Below are 19,448 nucleotides of genomic sequence, written 5' to 3' on the forward strand. Positions count from 1 at the left end.
TTACATTCAGGTTCTGTACATTTTGAGGACAAGGATTTCACCCGTTGTTGGGCAATGTTTTACAACCTCCTATGATCTGTTGATAACAAGAATTTAATGACAACATTTTATTCTCTGATGAAGCCACAGTCCACATTTGTGGGAAAGTGCACAGACACAACAGCCGAATACGGGCATCTAAAGAACCACATGAGGTATGAGAATGGGAATGCAATAAACCGAAGCTCATTGTTTGGTTGGTTATGAAAAAAGCAAAACTGTATGGCCCATTTTTCTTCACCAAAAGGTCAGTAACAGGTAACAGCTACCTCAACATGTTAGAGCTGTTCCTTGAACTGCAGCGTCAGGATGATGGCACACAGCACACAGTTGTGTTTCAGCAAGACGGCTTGCCTCCACTTTCTGCACACATTGTTCCTGGTTACCTAAACAGAGCGTTTTCAAGGACATGGATAGGCAGAGGGTCACCTCAGATGTGGGCTGACCACTCACCAGATCTTACTCCTTTATACTTTTTTTTGCATAGGGCTACATCAAATCCAAAGTATACGATAGCAAAGTTACTAGTCTGCTGATCTACGGAATCTTACCAGTGAAGCAGCATTACGGTTGAAATGTTAAGGTCTACATTTTGTTTTTGACCTTCATGGTGTTCCTGTAGAAGAGCAGCAGAATATGTGTAAATCTTCACAATAACATTGATTTTTCAATCACTGTCTTCCTTCACTCAAATGAATAGCAACTTTACAGATACCCTGTATTTCCATAATTATACTAGAAACAGAAAGAACCACACAAAAACAGCTGACCACGCACTGGATAGATTTGTATCCAGCAGAACAGTCCCTAATGGGAGGGAACATCCATAGCAAAGCATGGGGCTACAGATAGAGAAATGCTGATAAAAATGAGTTTGGCTGTCAAGAGAGCAATGCGTGATGCCTTCAATGACTACTGCAGCAGAATATTGTCAAATGATCTTTCACGAGCCCAAAGAAATTCTTGTTGTATAAAGGCCGTTGTGGCACCAAAGTTAGGGTCCAGTCCCTAGTGAATGAAACAGGAACTGAAATTGAGGGTAGCAAAGCAAAAGTTGAAATGCTTAACTCCATTTTCAAATATTCTTTTACAAAGCAAAACATAGGAAAATTGCCCCAAATTTAATCCTCATATCACTGAAAAGATGAATGAAATAAGTATAAGTGTCAGTAGTGATGAGAAATGGCTGAAACCATTCAAATTGAACATAGCTCCAGGGCCTGATAGAATCCCTATCAGATTCTACACTGCTCCTCTTTTTACTATAATCTAGTGTAGATACCTTGCACAAAAGCAGTGCTCAGTTCTTGGAGAAAAGCACAAGTCACACCTGTCTACAAAGAGGGTAGTAGAAGTGATTCACAAAACTACCATCCAATAGTACAATATCCTTGACACTGATTTGTTGTAGAATCTTAGAACATATTCTGAGCTCAAACATAATGAGGTATCTTGAACAAATAAATAGACTCCCACAACACCAACCAGCATGGATTTTGAAAACATTGATCATGTGCAACCCAACTTGCACTTTTCTTATGTGACATACTGAAAGTTTTGGATCAAGGTTATCAGGTCGATGCAGTATTTCTTGATTTCCGAATAGCATTTGACTTAGTACCACACCTATGCTTATTGTCAAAAGTACTGTCACATGGAGTATCAAGTGAAATGTGTGATGGGATTAAGGACTTTTTGGTATGGAGGATGCAGCATATTATCCTGAATGGAGGGTCATTGTCATATGAAGTAACTTCGGGTGTGCCCCAGGGAAGTGTGTTGGGACCCTTGGTGTTCATGTTGTGTATTAATGACCTTGCAGACAATATTAATGCTAACATCAGGCTTTTTGCTGATGATGCAGTTATCTATAATGAAGTACTATCTGAAAGAAGCTGCAGAAATATTCAGTCAGATCTTGATAAGATCTCAAAGCAGTGCAAAGATTGGCAACTTGCTCTCTATGTTCAGAAATGTAAAATTGTGCACTTACACACACACACACACACACACACACACACACACACACACACAAACAGCATCCCACGACTATAATATCAATGAGTTACTGTTGGAATCAGCCAACTCATACAAATACATGGGTGTAACACTTTGTGGGGATACGAAATGAATAACACAAACTCAGTCACAGGTAAACCAGACAATAGACTTTGGTTTATTGGTAGAATACTGGGAAGATGCTTCAGTCTACACAGGAGATTGCTTACAAACCACTCATGTGACCCATCCTTAAATATTGTTCAAGTATGTGGACTCCATACCAACTAGGACTAACGGGGGATATTGAATGTGTACAGAGAAAGGCAGCACGAACGGTAACAGGTTTGTTTAACCCATGGGAGAGTGTCACAGAGATAATGAAATGAACCGTCTTGAGAAAGTCTATTAAAAGAATTTCATGAACTGGAATATACTACAATCCCCTATGTATTGCTTACATAGGGATCATGAGGGTAAGATTATAATTACTGTACACACAGAGGCATTCAAATAATCATTCTTCCTGGATGGGAAGAAACCCTAATAACTGGTACAATGGGATGTGCCCTCTGCCAAGCACCTCACAGTGGTTTGCAGAATATAGATGTAGGAAGAACATATACAATTAGTTGGGTCTTTAGTGCTGCTCCTCAAAGTCAGACTTTTGCGAAGTATAATTAATAGACAGGGAGGGGGAAAGAGAAGGTTAAAAAAAAGTGGCACAGTGTGGAAGTACTCGTCAAATTTCAGAGGCAGACATTACCAGAGAGGCATAGGGCATCATGATGAGGTATATTATTAAAATACCAAGTTTACATACCAGGAAGTGTAATGAAACACACTTCCCCTCCCACATACATCTCACAAAATGATGATGTTCAGAGTATAATTGTAGATTTAAGTATCATTATGTTGCAAAAGTCATAGACAGGAGTGTAGCACTGTTGCTACAAAGCTGCATCATATTGATTAAGAATAGCCATAACCATGTGAGTCTTACCGTTGCTACAAAGCTGCACCACATTAACTGATGATGGGTGTGGGCACCAAGGCACCCAGTTGCATAGTTGATGATAAACAGCTGCACATGAGGGGGAAATAAGAGCAGCAACTATTACACAATCAAAGGCTATAAAATACAAGGAACGGAGAGCTCCAAAGGATCTTCCTGAGTGACCAGCTTCTGACAGTCTCTGTGACAATCAGCTGCAGGGTCATGACTTAGAATTTGGACTAGGTCTTGCTTGATTAGAATAGTTGTGGAAGGTTACGCTCCTCTCAGACATGCCTCAGTACAGCTTTCACTGTATCTCAATATATTCAGGCATCTTAGTCTTTAATTAATTTTCCTACATTTATGTCTTCTCATCACGTTTCCTAGCCTGCAAAACCTTTCAGCTCCAAGATTCCTCAGAGAACTTCAAGCGACATTGAACAGACTCCCTGATCCCTTGCTCATTTAGGTTTGCTGTCAATCAAAAATTGTCATCCTTAACTCACTCTCTAGGATGCATGATTTATTCTGAACTTAAATGGTCAGCCTTTTCTTTGTCAGTTCCTCAACAATCACCTGAATTCAAGATACAAAAATAATTATTCTCACTTATACAGTTTTTACATGCAGTAATATAACATGAAAACACATTATGTGGTAGACTACTAAGGACCTTTTATGCCAGCCTTTCCATAGGTGACCTACTTATAGCTTTCCTGAAGTCCCCAGACTGATTTTTTGAGGATACTGTTGCTTCTGTTCTGGTCCCCCCCCCCCCCCCCCCCACACACACACACACACACACACACACACACACACACACACACACACACAGAGCGAGAGAGAGAGAGAGAGAGAGAGAGAGAGAGAGAGAGAGAGATACAAATGAAACTTTAAACCCTGGCTTGTAGCATCTGAGAACGAAGTTACCACTCTGAAACATCTTTCACCCAATTAAACATCGGCCCACTCTGGGAAATGTCAAGACACCCTCAAGGAACATTACACAAACTGCATACATGTTGTCTTTAATAATGAGAGCCTTAAGTAATTCTCATCAATAGAACATGCCTGAGACTGCTTTAGTAATATACACTACAATAGTAATGAAACTTGCCTGGATATTTAAATTACCTCAAATTTTAGTAAAAATTACACTGAGTCACCATCAGTACTGACCATTGCAGTGCAATGTAGCAACAGATGCCCTCTAGGAGAAGTAGAAGTGTGGGAGTGAGAAAAATGGGGAGAGGGAAGGAGTTACATACTTACGCACAGTTGTTATAAAATATTCTCAATTTTTTTATTTATGGCAGTTTATTTATTTTATAAATATATATTTTACAAATCATATTGTACGATCAGTATTCATCACACATTCTGAAAATCTTGGCATGCAATATTCACATAATTTCTGAAAGAAATTACTAACCACGATCTATTTTCTTTAGCTGCCTTATTTCAATCTGTCAACAATGAAAAATTGTATCTGCTTACCTCTACATCAGGTGATTATTTGAGTAACAGACAAGTGTACAGAGAGATCTATTCTGCTTTTAAAAAGTTTCATTAAGCTACGAGACTAAAAACGTTACACACATTTCTTTCCATTATTGACACAATGAAAGTATCATGGGAGGAGAACATATCAACTACTACCCAAAAAGTGAGGAGCTGGACTTTATATCTTTATTACATGTCCCATATATGAAATTAAGCATACTGAATGATATACTGATCATATATTCTATAATGATAGTGACAGCTGACTAAGGGAACATACGAAGTAAGGCTGCCACATTACCTGGCAGCAATTTTCCTTTGCAGAAGAGAGAATTTTATATACTTGGAAACCATTATGAATGAAAACATATTCACAAAAATATAGATACAATAATTTGTACAATACAATTAAGCTGAGCACTTGAAGAGAAAAATTCACTTCTTTTTCAGTAGTCTTTTTTTGACATGTTTCTTCATCTTTGTTTTCCTCTTTTCAGCCTGTTGTTCCTTGATAGCCTTCTTTCTTGCCTGGAACATTAATGGAATTAAGGTCACTTGCTAGTGAATCTGCTTCAAAAATTCGAATTTTTTTCCATCTTAAATCAATATTTAGAGTTTTGTGAACAAACTGGTAATTAAATAAATCGATTTGACATCGGGAACATCTTTAAAAACAAATTTAAATATATGTTGGTATGCGGCAATGACCATGTTTCCGCTGTGGTCGGATGTCAAATGGCATCATTATTATTTTGCCACTTCAAAAAGATACACTGCGTAATCGTTTTGAGTTAGCACCCCTGTTAGCACACATGCTTTCCAATGCTCCTTTGTTTTCCTTTGTATATCTATGGTTTTCAAGAGTTGTTTGTGTTCAAACTTCTGTACGTTGTTGAGTTGTTGGTGATGTGTCATTCTCAGAAGTAGTTATGCCTCCAAAAAAGTGTTTTGAAATGGGAAAACGTAAGTTTTATGGTAATCGGTTTACTTCGTGGGAAAGTAGGGACTGTAATTACAGCCACAAACCAACTGGATGTTATCCACCAAGTGTCTCAAACCAGAAGCTACAATATTTGAGTACCCAGAGTGACATTTCAATAAAATATGATCAAAACCCTGTAACTGAAAGTGTTTACATAATTGCTGAATTGAGTGCTTTATGTTCGCTTCTAAAGAATGCTGCTGTGTGTATGCTTTGTGGAAAAGGTGGTATTAAAATCGTCGAAGATTTTGAAGGCAGGAAAGGTGTGGTTAGTAAGTTACAAGTGTTTTGTGATTTCTGTGGGGTAACTAAAACTGGGTATTCTTCTGGATTGTGCAAAGGAAGAGTTTATAACACAAATATCAGACTTGCATATGGAATGAGGTGTATTGGGAAGGGTAGAAAGGCAGATCAAACATTTCTTGCTATCATGAATTTGCTCCCACCTACAAGATTTGAGAAGTACACACAGTTATTTGTTGAAAGTCTTGGTCAAGTGAGTGTTGTGTCAGTGAAGAAAGCAGTAGAATATAGCTGCAGCCTTTCATGGGACATGGCAGAAGTGTGGTCACCTATCACTGAATTGTGTTGTCACTGCAACATCCCTAGAAAATGGAAAGGTGATTTGACATATAATGTATGAAAGTACTGCCACGGTTGCAAAGGAAATAACCAGAATCATGTTTGTGTTCAGAATTTTTCTGGGTACAGTGGTGGAATGGAATCGGAGGGAGTTCTCAGAATATTTCAAAGGTCAGAAGAGAATTATGGTGTACGGTATGTGAAGTAACTTGGAGATGGGCACACGTTTAGATAAGTTAATAAAAGATATGAAGGGGAAAAGGCTCAGTGATGGCAAACCAATTGGTGGTCAGGTCGTCTTACTAAGGAAGAGGTGGACAAACTGCAGCTCTATTATGGTTTAGCCATAAGAAGGAATCGAGACAATATTGAGGCCATGAAGAATGCAGTATGGGCTACCTTTTTCCATAAAGCTTCTATGGATGACCATCCACAGCACGCTCTCTGCGACATGGTGTGGATACAAAAAAGCAATCACTGCCTGCCATATAAGGTATTGGAAGCAATTAAGCCCATATACAGGGACGTAAGTGACACTAAACTATTGTCATGGTGCTTACGTGGAAAGACACAAAACGTTAATGAAAGTTTCAACCTTGTAATTTGGGAACGCCTGCCTAAAACTGTGTTTGTTCGTTTCAATACCATGAGATTAGGTGTAATAGATGCAGTTATTTGCTTTAATGATGGGGCAGTTAGCAAATGTGATTGATGTTTTAGAGTTGTTGGGATTAACTCCTGGTTTCAATATGAGACAAGCACTGATGGCAACTGATTCCTTGAGAGTGGCCAAAGGTGAAAACTAGGTTCTTGAGATAACTAAAGAGGCCAGAATAGCAGAGGAGCAAGAAAAGGAAGAGAGAAGATGAGGAACATACAAACCAAGGATATTATGCAACTGGAGGGTTTTAAGAACAACAGAGGTGAGTAACAGATGAAGTGTACCTTTAAACTGAGTTTCCAAGGAATCAAATTTTCTGACATGTTTATTTTATGGAGGAAAAAAAAAAAAACTATTTGAGCTAGAGGTCTGAAATTTTTTGTGATATTTCAGGCCACCATTTGGAGAAAAGTAGACTACAGACACCAGCTTAGTATCACCCGGAGGAAAAATATACCCTTATTAATTATAAAAAAAATTACCTTACCATTGACTATCTAATTTATGTATTTTTAGTATAAAAACTATTGATTGAAATCAGTTGATTGTATCTACTTTTTAGATAACAATGTCATAAATGTGTGTACAAAGTTTTAAGCATCTAAGAAAAGGAGTTAATAAGTCTATACACTTCAAACAAAGACTGGCAGGAAAAATTTTAAATTACTGACTGACATAAATGTTTATACAATAAAGTTTATATCAAAGCTATTCTAATTATTCTTATACCAAATCCTTAAAACACTTTCATTGTCCTAAAATTTCTTTGTATTCAGAGTTCGCATTATGTAGTTAGACCCTCATAAACTTTATGAAAATTCTTACTGTTTTTCCAGCGTTCACTGGCAAGATACCTTAAAGGATTCAAAAAGATGAAAACAAATATTTGCAAGTACAAGAAACGAATCAACAAAGTGAACATTGAGAAACAAACCAAACTTCTTAACTAAGTTAATGTATAACAAGGCACCTCCTAATATAAGAGGATGTTTGTTCTTATCTTACTTCTAAGTGCTTCACACAAACTGACCCTTTCACACTCCCCACCCTAACATCCCATGACAACTACATCTACATCTACATGACTACTCTGCAATTCACATCTAAGTGCTTGGCAGAGGGTTCATCGAACCACAATCATACTATCTCTCTACCATTCCACTCCCGAACAGCGCGCGGGAAAAACGGACACCTAAACCTTTCTGTTCGAGCTCTGATTTCTCTTATTTTATTTTGATGATCATTCTTACCTATGTAGGTTGGGCTCAACAAACTATTTTCGCATTCGCAAGAGAAAGTTGGTGACTGAAATTTCGTAAATGGATCTCGCTGCGACGAAAGACGTCTTTGCTTTAATGACTTCCATCCCAACTCGCTTATATCTGCCACACACTCTCCCCTATTACGTGATAATACAAAACGAGCTGCCCTTTTTTGCACCATTTCGAAGTCCTCCATCAATCCCACCTGGTAAGGATCCCACACCGCGCAGCAATATTCTAACAGAGGACGAACGAGTGTAGTGTAAGCTGTCTCTTTAGTGGACTTGTTGCATCTTCTAAGTGTCCTGCCAATGAAATGCAACCTTTGGCTCGCCTTCCCCACAATATTATCTATGTGGTCTTTCCAACTGAAGCTGTTCGTAATTTTAACACCCAGGTACTTAGTTGAATTGACAGCCTTGAGAATTGTACTATTTATCGAGTAATCGAATTCCAACGGATTTCTTTTCGTTATTTAGCGTCAACTGCCACCTCATACAGCAATCTTTTCTAAATCGCTTTGCAACTGATACTGGTCTTCGGATGACCTTACTAGACGGTAAATTACAGCATCATCTGCGAACAACCTAAGAGAACTGCTCAGATTGTCACTCAGGTCATTTATATAGATCAGGAACAGCAGAGGTCCCAGGACGCTTCCCTGGGGAACACCTGATATCACTTCAGTTTTACTCGATGATTTGCTGTCTATTACTACGAACTGTGACCTTCCTGACAGGAAATCACGAATCCAGTCGCACAACTGAAACGATACCCCATAGGCCCGCAGCTTGATTAGAAGTTGCTTGTGAGGAACTATGTCAAAAGCTTTCCGGAAATCTAGAAATACGGAATCAACTTGAGATCCCCTGTCGATAGCAGCCATTACTTCAAGTGAATAAAGAGCTAACTGCGTTGCACAAGAACGATGTTTTCTGAAACCACGCTGATTACGTATCAATAAATCGTTCCCTTCGAGGTGATTCATAATGTTTGAATACAGTATATGCTCCAAAACCCTACTGCAAACCGACGTCAATGATATAGGTCTGTAGTTCGATGGATTACTCCTACTACCCTTCTTAAACACTGGTGCGACCTGTGCAATTTTCCAATCTGTAGGTACAGATCTATGGGTGAGAGAGCGGTTGTATATGATTGCTAAGTAGGGAGATATTGTATCACCATAATCTGAAAGGAACCTAATCGGTATACAATCTGGGCCTGAAGACTTGTCCGTATCAAGCGATTTGAGTTGCTTCGCAACCCCTAAGGTATCTACTTCTAAGAAACTCATGCTAGCAGCTGTTCGTGTTTCAAATTCTGGAATATTCCATTCGTCTTCCCTGGTGAAGGAATTTCGGGAAAACTGCGTTCAATAACTCCGCTTTAGTGGCACAGTTGTCGATAACAGTACCATCGGCACTGCACAGCGAAGGTATTGACTGCGTCTTGCCGCTTATGTACTTTACATACGACCAGAATTTCTTCCTATTTTCTACCAAATTTCGAGACAAAGAAATTCTTGTTGTATAAAGGCCGTTGTGGCACCAAAGTTAGGGTCCAGTCCCTAGTGAATGAAACAGGAACTGAAATTGAGGGTAGCAAAGCAAAAGTTGAAATGCTTAACTCCATTTTCAAATATTCTTTTACAAAGCAAAACATAGGAAAATTGCCCCAAATTTAATCCTCATATCACTGAAAAGATGAATGAAATAAGTATAAGTGTCAGTAGTGATGAGAAATGGCTGAAACCATTCAAATTGAACATAGCTCCAGGGCCTGATAGAATCCCTATCAGATTCTACACTGCTCCTCTTTTTACTATAATCTAGTGTAGATACCTTGCACAAAAGCAGTGCTCAGTTCTTGGAGAAAAGCACAAGTCACACCTGTCTACAAAGAGGGTAGTAGAAGTGATTCACAAAACTACCATCCAATAGTACAATATCCTTGACACTGATTTGTTGTAGAATCTTAGAACATATTCTGAGCTCAAACATAATGAGGTATCTTGAACAAATAAATAGACTCCCACAACACCAACCAGCATGGATTTTGAAAACATTGATCATGTGCAACCCAACTTGCACTTTTCTTATGTGACATACTGAAAGTTTTGGATCAAGGTTATCAGGTCGATGCAGTATTTCTTGATTTCCGAATAGCATTTGACTTAGTACCACACCTATGCTTATTGTCAAAAGTACTGTCACATGGAGTATCAAGTGAAATGTGTGATGGGATTAAGGACTTTTTGGTATGGAGGATGCAGCATATTATCCTGAATGGAGGGTCATTGTCATATGAAGTAACTTCGGGTGTGCCCCAGGGAAGTGTGTTGGGACCCTTGGTGTTCATGTTGTGTATTAATGACCTTGCAGACAATATTAATGCTAACATCAGGCTTTTTGCTGATGATGCAGTTATCTATAATGAAGTACTATCTGAAAGAAGCTGCAGAAATATTCAGTCAGATCTTGATAAGATCTCAAAGCAGTGCAAAGATTGGCAACTTGCTCTCTATGTTCAGAAATGTAAAATTGTGCACTTACACACACACACACACACACACACACACACACACACACACACACAAACAGCATCCCACGACTATAATATCAATGAGTTACTGTTGGAATCAGCCAACTCATACAAATACATGGGTGTAACACTTTGTGGGGATACGAAATGAATAACACAAACTCAGTCACAGGTAAACCAGACAATAGACTTTGGTTTATTGGTAGAATACTGGGAAGATGCTTCAGTCTACACAGGAGATTGCTTACAAACCACTCATGTGACCCATCCTTAAATATTGTTCAAGTATGTGGACTCCATACCAACTAGGACTAACGGGGGATATTGAATGTGTACAGAGAAAGGCAGCACGAACGGTAACAGGTTTGTTTAACCCATGGGAGAGTGTCACAGAGATAATGAAATGAACCGTCTTGAGAAAGTCTATTAAAAGAATTTCATGAACTGGAATATACTACAATCCCCTATGTATTGCTTACATAGGGATCATGAGGGTAAGATTATAATTACTGTACACACAGAGGCATTCAAATAATCATTCTTCCTGGATGGGAAGAAACCCTAATAACTGGTACAATGGGATGTGCCCTCTGCCAAGCACCTCACAGTGGTTTGCAGAATATAGATGTAGGAAGAACATATACAATTAGTTGGGTCTTTAGTGCTGCTCCTCAAAGTCAGACTTTTGCGAAGTATAATTAATAGACAGGGAGGGGGAAAGAGAAGGTTAAAAAAAAGTGGCACAGTGTGGAAGTACTCGTCAAATTTCAGAGGCAGACATTACCAGAGAGGCATAGGGCATCATGATGAGGTATATTATTAAAATACCAAGTTTACATACCAGGAAGTGTAATGAAACACACTTCCCCTCCCACATACATCTCACAAAATGATGATGTTCAGAGTATAATTGTAGATTTAAGTATCATTATGTTGCAAAAGTCATAGACAGGAGTGTAGCACTGTTGCTACAAAGCTGCATCATATTGATTAAGAATAGCCATAACCATGTGAGTCTTACCGTTGCTACAAAGCTGCACCACATTAACTGATGATGGGTGTGGGCACCAAGGCACCCAGTTGCATAGTTGATGATAAACAGCTGCACATGAGGGGGAAATAAGAGCAGCAACTATTACACAATCAAAGGCTATAAAATACAAGGAACGGAGAGCTCCAAAGGATCTTCCTGAGTGACCAGCTTCTGACAGTCTCTGTGACAATCAGCTGCAGGGTCATGACTTAGAATTTGGACTAGGTCTTGCTTGATTAGAATAGTTGTGGAAGGTTACGCTCCTCTCAGACATGCCTCAGTACAGCTTTCACTGTATCTCAATATATTCAGGCATCTTAGTCTTTAATTAATTTTCCTACATTTATGTCTTCTCATCACGTTTCCTAGCCTGCAAAACCTTTCAGCTCCAAGATTCCTCAGAGAACTTCAAGCGACATTGAACAGACTCCCTGATCCCTTGCTCATTTAGGTTTGCTGTCAATCAAAAATTGTCATCCTTAACTCACTCTCTAGGATGCATGATTTATTCTGAACTTAAATGGTCAGCCTTTTCTTTGTCAGTTCCTCAACAATCACCTGAATTCAAGATACAAAAATAATTATTCTCACTTATACAGTTTTTACATGCAGTAATATAACATGAAAACACATTATGTGGTAGACTACTAAGGACCTTTTATGCCAGCCTTTCCATAGGTGACCTACTTATAGCTTTCCTGAAGTCCCCAGACTGATTTTTTGAGGATACTGTTGCTTCTGTTCTGGTCCCCCCCCCCCCCCCCCCAACACACACACACACACACACACACACACACACACACACACACACACAGAGCGAGAGAGAGAGAGAGAGAGAGAGAGAGAGAGAGAGAGAGAGAGAGAGAGAGAGAGAGATACAAATGAAACTTTAAACCCTGGCTTGTAGCATCTGAGAACGAAGTTACCACTCTGAAACATCTTTCACCCAATTAAACATCGGCCCACTCTGGGAAATGTCAAGACACCCTCAAGGAACATTACACAAACTGCATACATGTTGTCTTTAATAATGAGAGCCTTAAGTAATTCTCATCAATAGAACATGCCTGAGACTGCTTTAGTAATATACACTACAATAGTAATGAAACTTGCCTGGATATTTAAATTACCTCAAATTTTAGTAAAAATTACACTGAGTCACCATCAGTACTGACCATTGCAGTGCAATGTAGCAACAGATGCCCTCTAGGAGAAGTAGAAGTGTGGGAGTGAGAAAAATGGGGAGAGGGAAGGAGTTACATACTTACGCACAGTTGTTATAAAATATTCTCAATTTTTTTATTTATGGCAGTTTATTTATTTTATAAATATATATTTTACAAATCATATTGTACGATCAGTATTCATCACACATTCTGAAAATCTTGGCATGCAATATTCACATAATTTCTGAAAGAAATTACTAACCACGATCTATTTTCTTTAGCTGCCTTATTTCAATCTGTCAACAATGAAAAATTGTATCTGCTTACCTCTACATCAGGTGATTATTTGAGTAACAGACAAGTGTACAGAGAGATCTATTCTGCTTTTAAAAAGTTTCATTAAGCTACGAGACTAAAAACGTTACACACATTTCTTTCCATTATTGACACAATGAAAGTATCATGGGAGGAGAACATATCAACTACTACCCAAAAAGTGAGGAGCTGGACTTTATATCTTTATTACATGTCCCATATATGAAATTAAGCATACTGAATGATATACTGATCATATATTCTATAATGATAGTGACAGCTGACTAAGGGAACATACGAAGTAAGGCTGCCACATTACCTGGCAGCAATTTTCCTTTGCAGAAGAGAGAATTTTATATACTTGGAAACCATTATGAATGAAAACATATTCACAAAAATATAGATACAATAATTTGTACAATACAATTAAGCTGAGCACTTGAAGAGAAAAATTCACTTCTTTTTCAGTAGTCTTTTTTTGACATGTTTCTTCATCTTTGTTTTCCTCTTTTCAGCCTGTTGTTCCTTGATAGCCTTCTTTCTTGCCTGGAACATTAATGGAATTAAGGTCACTTGCTAGTGAATCTGCTTCAAAAATTCGAATTTTTTTCCATCTTAAATCAATATTTAGAGTTTTGTGAACAAACTGGTAATTAAATAAATCGATTTGACATCGGGAACATCTTTAAAAACAAATTTAAATATATGTTGGTATGCGGCAATGACCATGTTTCCGCTGTGGTCGGATGTCAAATGGCATCATTATTATTTTGCCACTTCAAAAAGATACACTGCGTAATCGTTTTGAGTTAGCACCCCTGTTAGCACACATGCTTTCCAATGCTCCTTTGTTTTCCTTTGTATATCTATGGTTTTCAAGAGTTGTTTGTGTTCAAACTTCTGTACGTTGTTGAGTTGTTGGTGATGTGTCATTCTCAGAAGTAGTTATGCCTCCAAAAAAGTGTTTTGAAATGGGAAAACGTAAGTTTTATGGTAATCGGTTTACTTCGTGGGAAAGTAGGGACTGTAATTACAGCCACAAACCAACTGGATGTTATCCACCAAGTGTCTCAAACCAGAAGCTACAATATTTGAGTACCCAGAGTGACATTTCAATAAAATATGATCAAAACACTGTAACTGAAAGTGTTTACATAATTGCTGAATTGAGTGCTTTATGTTCGCTTCTAAAGAATGCTGCTGTGTGTATGCTTTGTGGAAAAGGTGGTATTAAAATCGTCGAAGATTTTGAAGGCAGGAAAGGTGTGGTTAGTAAGTTACAAGTGTTTTGTGATTTCTGTGGGGTAACTAAAACTGGGTATTCTTCTGGATTGTGCAAAGGAAGAGTTTATAACACAAATATCAGACTTGCATATGGAATGAGGTGTATTGGGAAGGGTAGAAAGGCAGATCAAACATTTCTTGCTATCATGAATTTGCTCCCACCTACAAGATTTGAGAAGTACACACAGTTATTTGTTGAAAGTCTTGGTCAAGTGAGTGTTGTGTCAGTGAAGAAAGCAGTAGAATATAGCTGCAGCCTTTCATGGGACATGGCAGAAGTGTGGTCACCTATCACTGAATTGTGTTGTCACTGCAACATCCCTAGAAAATGGAAAGGTGATTTGACATATAATGTATGAAAGTACTGCCACGGTTGCAAAGGAAATAACCAGAATCATGTTTGTGTTCAGAATTTTTCTGGGTACAGTGGTGGAATGGAATCGGAGGGAGTTCTCAGAATATTTCAAAGGTCAGAAGAGAATTATGGTGTACGGTATGTGAAGTAACTTGGAGATGGGCACACGTTTAGATAAGTTAATAAAAGATATGAAGGGGAAAAGGCTCAGTGATGGCAAACCAATTGGTGGTCAGGTCGTCTTACTAAGGAAGAGGTGGACAAACTGCAGCTCTATTATGGTTTAGCCATAAGAAGGAATCGAGACAATATTGAGGCCATGAAGAATGCAGTATGGGCTACCTTTTTCCATAAAGCTTCTATGGATGACCATCCACAGCACGCTCTCTGCGACATGGTGTGGATACAAAAAAGCAATCACTGCCTGCCATATAAGGTATTGGAAGCAATTAAGCCCATATACAGGGACGTAAGTGACACTAAACTATTGTCATGGTGCTTACGTGGAAAGACACAAAACGTTAATGAAAGTTTCAACCTTGTAATTTGGGAACGCCTGCCTAAAACTGTGTTTGTTCGTTTCAATACCATGAGATTAGGTGTAATAGATGCAGTTATTTGCTTTAATGATGGGGCAGTTAGCAAATGTGATTGATGTTTTAGAGTTGTTGGGATTAACTCCTGGTTTCAATATGAGACAAGCACTGATGGCAACTGATTCCTTGAGAGTGGCCAAAGGTGAAAACTAGGTTCTTGAGATAACTAAAGAGGCCAGAATAGCAGAGGAGCAAGAAAAGGAAGAGAGAAGATGAGGAACATACAAACCAAGGATATTATGCAACTGGAGGGTTTTAAGAACAACAGAGGTGAGTAACAGATGAAGTGTACCTTTAAACTGAGTTTCCAAGGAATCAAATTTTCTGACATGTTTATTTTATGGAGGAAAAAAAAAAAAACTATTTGAGCTAGAGGTCTGAAATTTTTTGTGATATTTCAGGCCACCATTTGGAGAAAAGTAGACTACAGACACCAGCTTAGTATCACCCGGAGGAAAAATATACCCTTATTAATTATAAAAAAAATTACCTTACCATTGACTATCTAATTTATGTATTTTTAGTATAAAAACTATTGATTGAAATCAGTTGATTGTATCTACTTTTTAGATAACAATGTCATAAATGTGTGTACAAAGTTTTAAGCATCTAAGAAAAGGAGTTAATAAGTCTATACACTTCAAACAAAGACTGGCAGGAAAAATTTTAAATTACTGACTGACATAAATGTTTATACAATAAAGTTTATATCAAAGCTATTCTAATTATTCTTATACCAAATCCTTAAAACACTTTCATTGTCCTAAAATTTCTTTGTATTCAGAGTTCGCATTATGTAGTTAGACCCTCATAAACTTTATGAAAATTCTTACTGTTTTTCCAGCGTTCACTGGCAAGATACCTTAAAGGATTCAAAAAGATGAAAACAAATATTTGCAAGTACAAGAAACGAATCAACAAAGTGAACATTGAGAAACAAACCAAACTTCTTAACTAAGTTAATGTATAACAAGGCACCTCCTAATATAAGAGGATGTTTGTTCTTATCTTACTTCTAAGTGCTTCACACAAACTGACCCTTTCACACTCCCCACCCTAACATCCCATGACAACTACATCTACATCTACATGACTACTCTGCAATTCACATCTAAGTGCTTGGCAGAGGGTTCATCGAACCACAATCATACTATCTCTCTACCATTCCACTCCCGAACAGCGCGCGGGAAAAACGGACACCTAAACCTTTCTGTTCGAGCTCTGATTTCTCTTATTTTATTTTGATGATCATTCTTACCTATGTAGGTTGGGCTCAACAAACTATTTTCGCATTCGCAAGAGAAAGTTGGTGACTGAAATTTCGTAAATGGATCTCGCTGCGACGAAAGACGTCTTTGCTTTAATGACTTCCATCCCAACTCGCTTATATCTGCCACACACTCTCCCCTATTACGTGATAATACAAAACGAGCTGCCCTTTTTTGCACCATTTCGAAGTCCTCCATCAATCCCACCTGGTAAGGATCCCACACCGCGCAGCAATATTCTAACAGAGGACGAACGAGTGTAGTGTAAGCTGTCTCTTTAGTGGACTTGTTGCATCTTCTAAGTGTCCTGCCAATGAAATGCAACCTTTGGCTCGCCTTCCCCACAATATTATCTATGTGGTCTTTCCAACTGAAGCTGTTCGTAATTTTAACACCCAGGTACTTAGTTGAATTGACAGCCTTGAGAATTGTACTATTTATCGAGTAATCGAATTCCAACGGATTTCTTTTCGTTATTTAGCGTCAACTGCCACCTCATACAGCAATCTTTTCTAAATCGCTTTGCAACTGATACTGGTCTTCGGATGACCTTACTAGACGGTAAATTACAGCATCATCTGCGAACAACCTAAGAGAACTGCTCAGATTGTCACTCAGGTCATTTATATAGATCAGGAACAGCAGAGGTCCCAGGACGCTTCCCTGGGGAACACCTGATATCACTTCAGTTTTACTCGATGATTTGCTGTCTATTACTACGAACTGTGACCTTCCTGACAGGAAATCACGAATCCAGTCGCACAACTGAAACGATACCCCATAGGCCCGCAGCTTGATTAGAAGTTGCTTGTGAGGAACTATGTCAAAAGCTTTCCGGAAATCTAGAAATACGGAATCAACTTGAGATCCCCTGTCGATAGCAGCCATTACTTCAAGTGAATAAAGAGCTAACTGCGTTGCACAAGAACGATGTTTTCTGAAACCACGCTGATTACGTATCAATAAATCGTTCCCTTCGAGGTGATTCATAATGTTTGAATACAGTATATGCTCCAAAACCCTACTGCAAACCGACGTCAATGATATAGGTCTGTAGTTCGATGGATTACTCCTACTACCCTTCTTAAACACTGGTGCGACCTGTGCAATTTTCCAATCTGTAGGTACAGATCTATGGGTGAGAGAGCGGTTGTATATGATTGCTAAGTAGGGAGATATTGTATCACCATAATCTGAAAGGAACCTAATCGGTATACAATCTGGGCCTGAAGACTTGTCCGTATCAAGCGATTTGAGTTGCTTCGCAACCCCTAAGGTATCTACTTCTAAGAAACTCATGCTAGCAGCTGTTCGTGTTTCAAATTCTGGAATATTCCATTCGTCTTCCCTGGTGAAGGAATTTCGGGAAAACTGCGTTCAATAACTCCGCTTTAGTGGCACAGTTGTCGATAACAGTACCATCGGCACTGCACAGCGAAGGTATTGACTGCGTCTTGCCGCTTATGTACTTTACATACGACCAGAATTTCTTCCTATTTTCTACCAAATTTCGAGACAAAGAAATTCTTGTTGTATAAAGGCCGTTGTGGCACCAAAGTTAGGGTCCAGTCCCTAGTGAATGAAACAGGAACTGAAATTGAGGGTAGCAAAGCAAAAGTTGAAATGCTTAACTCCATTTTCAAATATTCTTTTACAAAGCAAAACATAGGAAAATTGCCCCAAATTTAATCCTCATATCACTGAAAAGATGAATGAAATAAGTATAAGTGTCAGTAGTGATGAGAAATGGCTGAAACCATTCAAATTGAACATAGCTCCAGGGCCTGATAGAATCCCTATCAGATTCTACACTGCTCCTCTTTTTACTATAATCTAGTGTAGATACCTTGCACAAAAGCAGTGCTCAGTTCTTGGAGAAAAGCACAAGTCACACCTGTCTACAAAGAGGGTAGTAGAAGTGATTCACAAAACTACCATCCAATAGTACAATATCCTTGACACTGATTTGTTGTAGAATCTTAGAACATATTCTGAGCTCAAACATAATGAGGTATCTTGAACAAATAAATAGACTCCCACAACACCAACCAGCATGGATTTTGAAAACATTGATCATGTGCAACCCAACTTGCACTTTTCTTATGTGACATACTGAAAGTTTTGGATCAAGGTTATCAGGTCGATGCAGTATTTCTTGATTTCCGAATAGCATTTGACTTAGTACCACACCTATGCTTATTGTCAAAAGTACTGTCACATGGAGTATCAAGTGAAATGTGTGATGGGATTAAGGACTTTTTGGTATGGAGGATGCAGCATATTATCCTGAATGGAGGGTCATTGTCATATGAAGTAACTTCGGGTGTGCCCCAGGGAAGTGTGTTGGGACCCTTGGTGTTCATGTTGTGTATTAATGACCTTGCAGACAATATTAATGCTAACATCAGGCTTTTTGCTGATGATGCAGTTATCTATAATGAAGTACTATCTGAAAGAAGCTGCAGAAATATTCAGTCAGATCTTGATAAGATCTCAAAGCAGTGCAAAGATTGGCAACTTGCTCTCTATGTTCAGAAATGTAAAATTGTGCACTTACACACACACACACACACACACACACACACACAAACAGCATCCCACGACTATAATATCAATGAGTTACTGTTGGAATCAGCCAACTCATACAAATACATGGGTGTAACACTTTGTGGGGATACGAAATGAATAACACAAACTCAGTCACAGGTAAACCAGACAATAGACTTTGGTTTATTGGTAGAATACTGGGAAGATGCTTCAGTCTACACAGGAGATTGCTTACAAACCACTCATGTGACCCATCCTTAAATATTGTTCAAGTATGTGGACTCCATACCAACTAGGACTAACGGGGGATATTGAA

Source organism: Schistocerca piceifrons, chromosome 3, assembly GCF_021461385.2.
Source record: "Schistocerca piceifrons isolate TAMUIC-IGC-003096 chromosome 3, iqSchPice1.1, whole genome shotgun sequence".
Classification (NCBI taxonomy): domain Eukaryota; kingdom Metazoa; phylum Arthropoda; class Insecta; order Orthoptera; family Acrididae; genus Schistocerca; species Schistocerca piceifrons.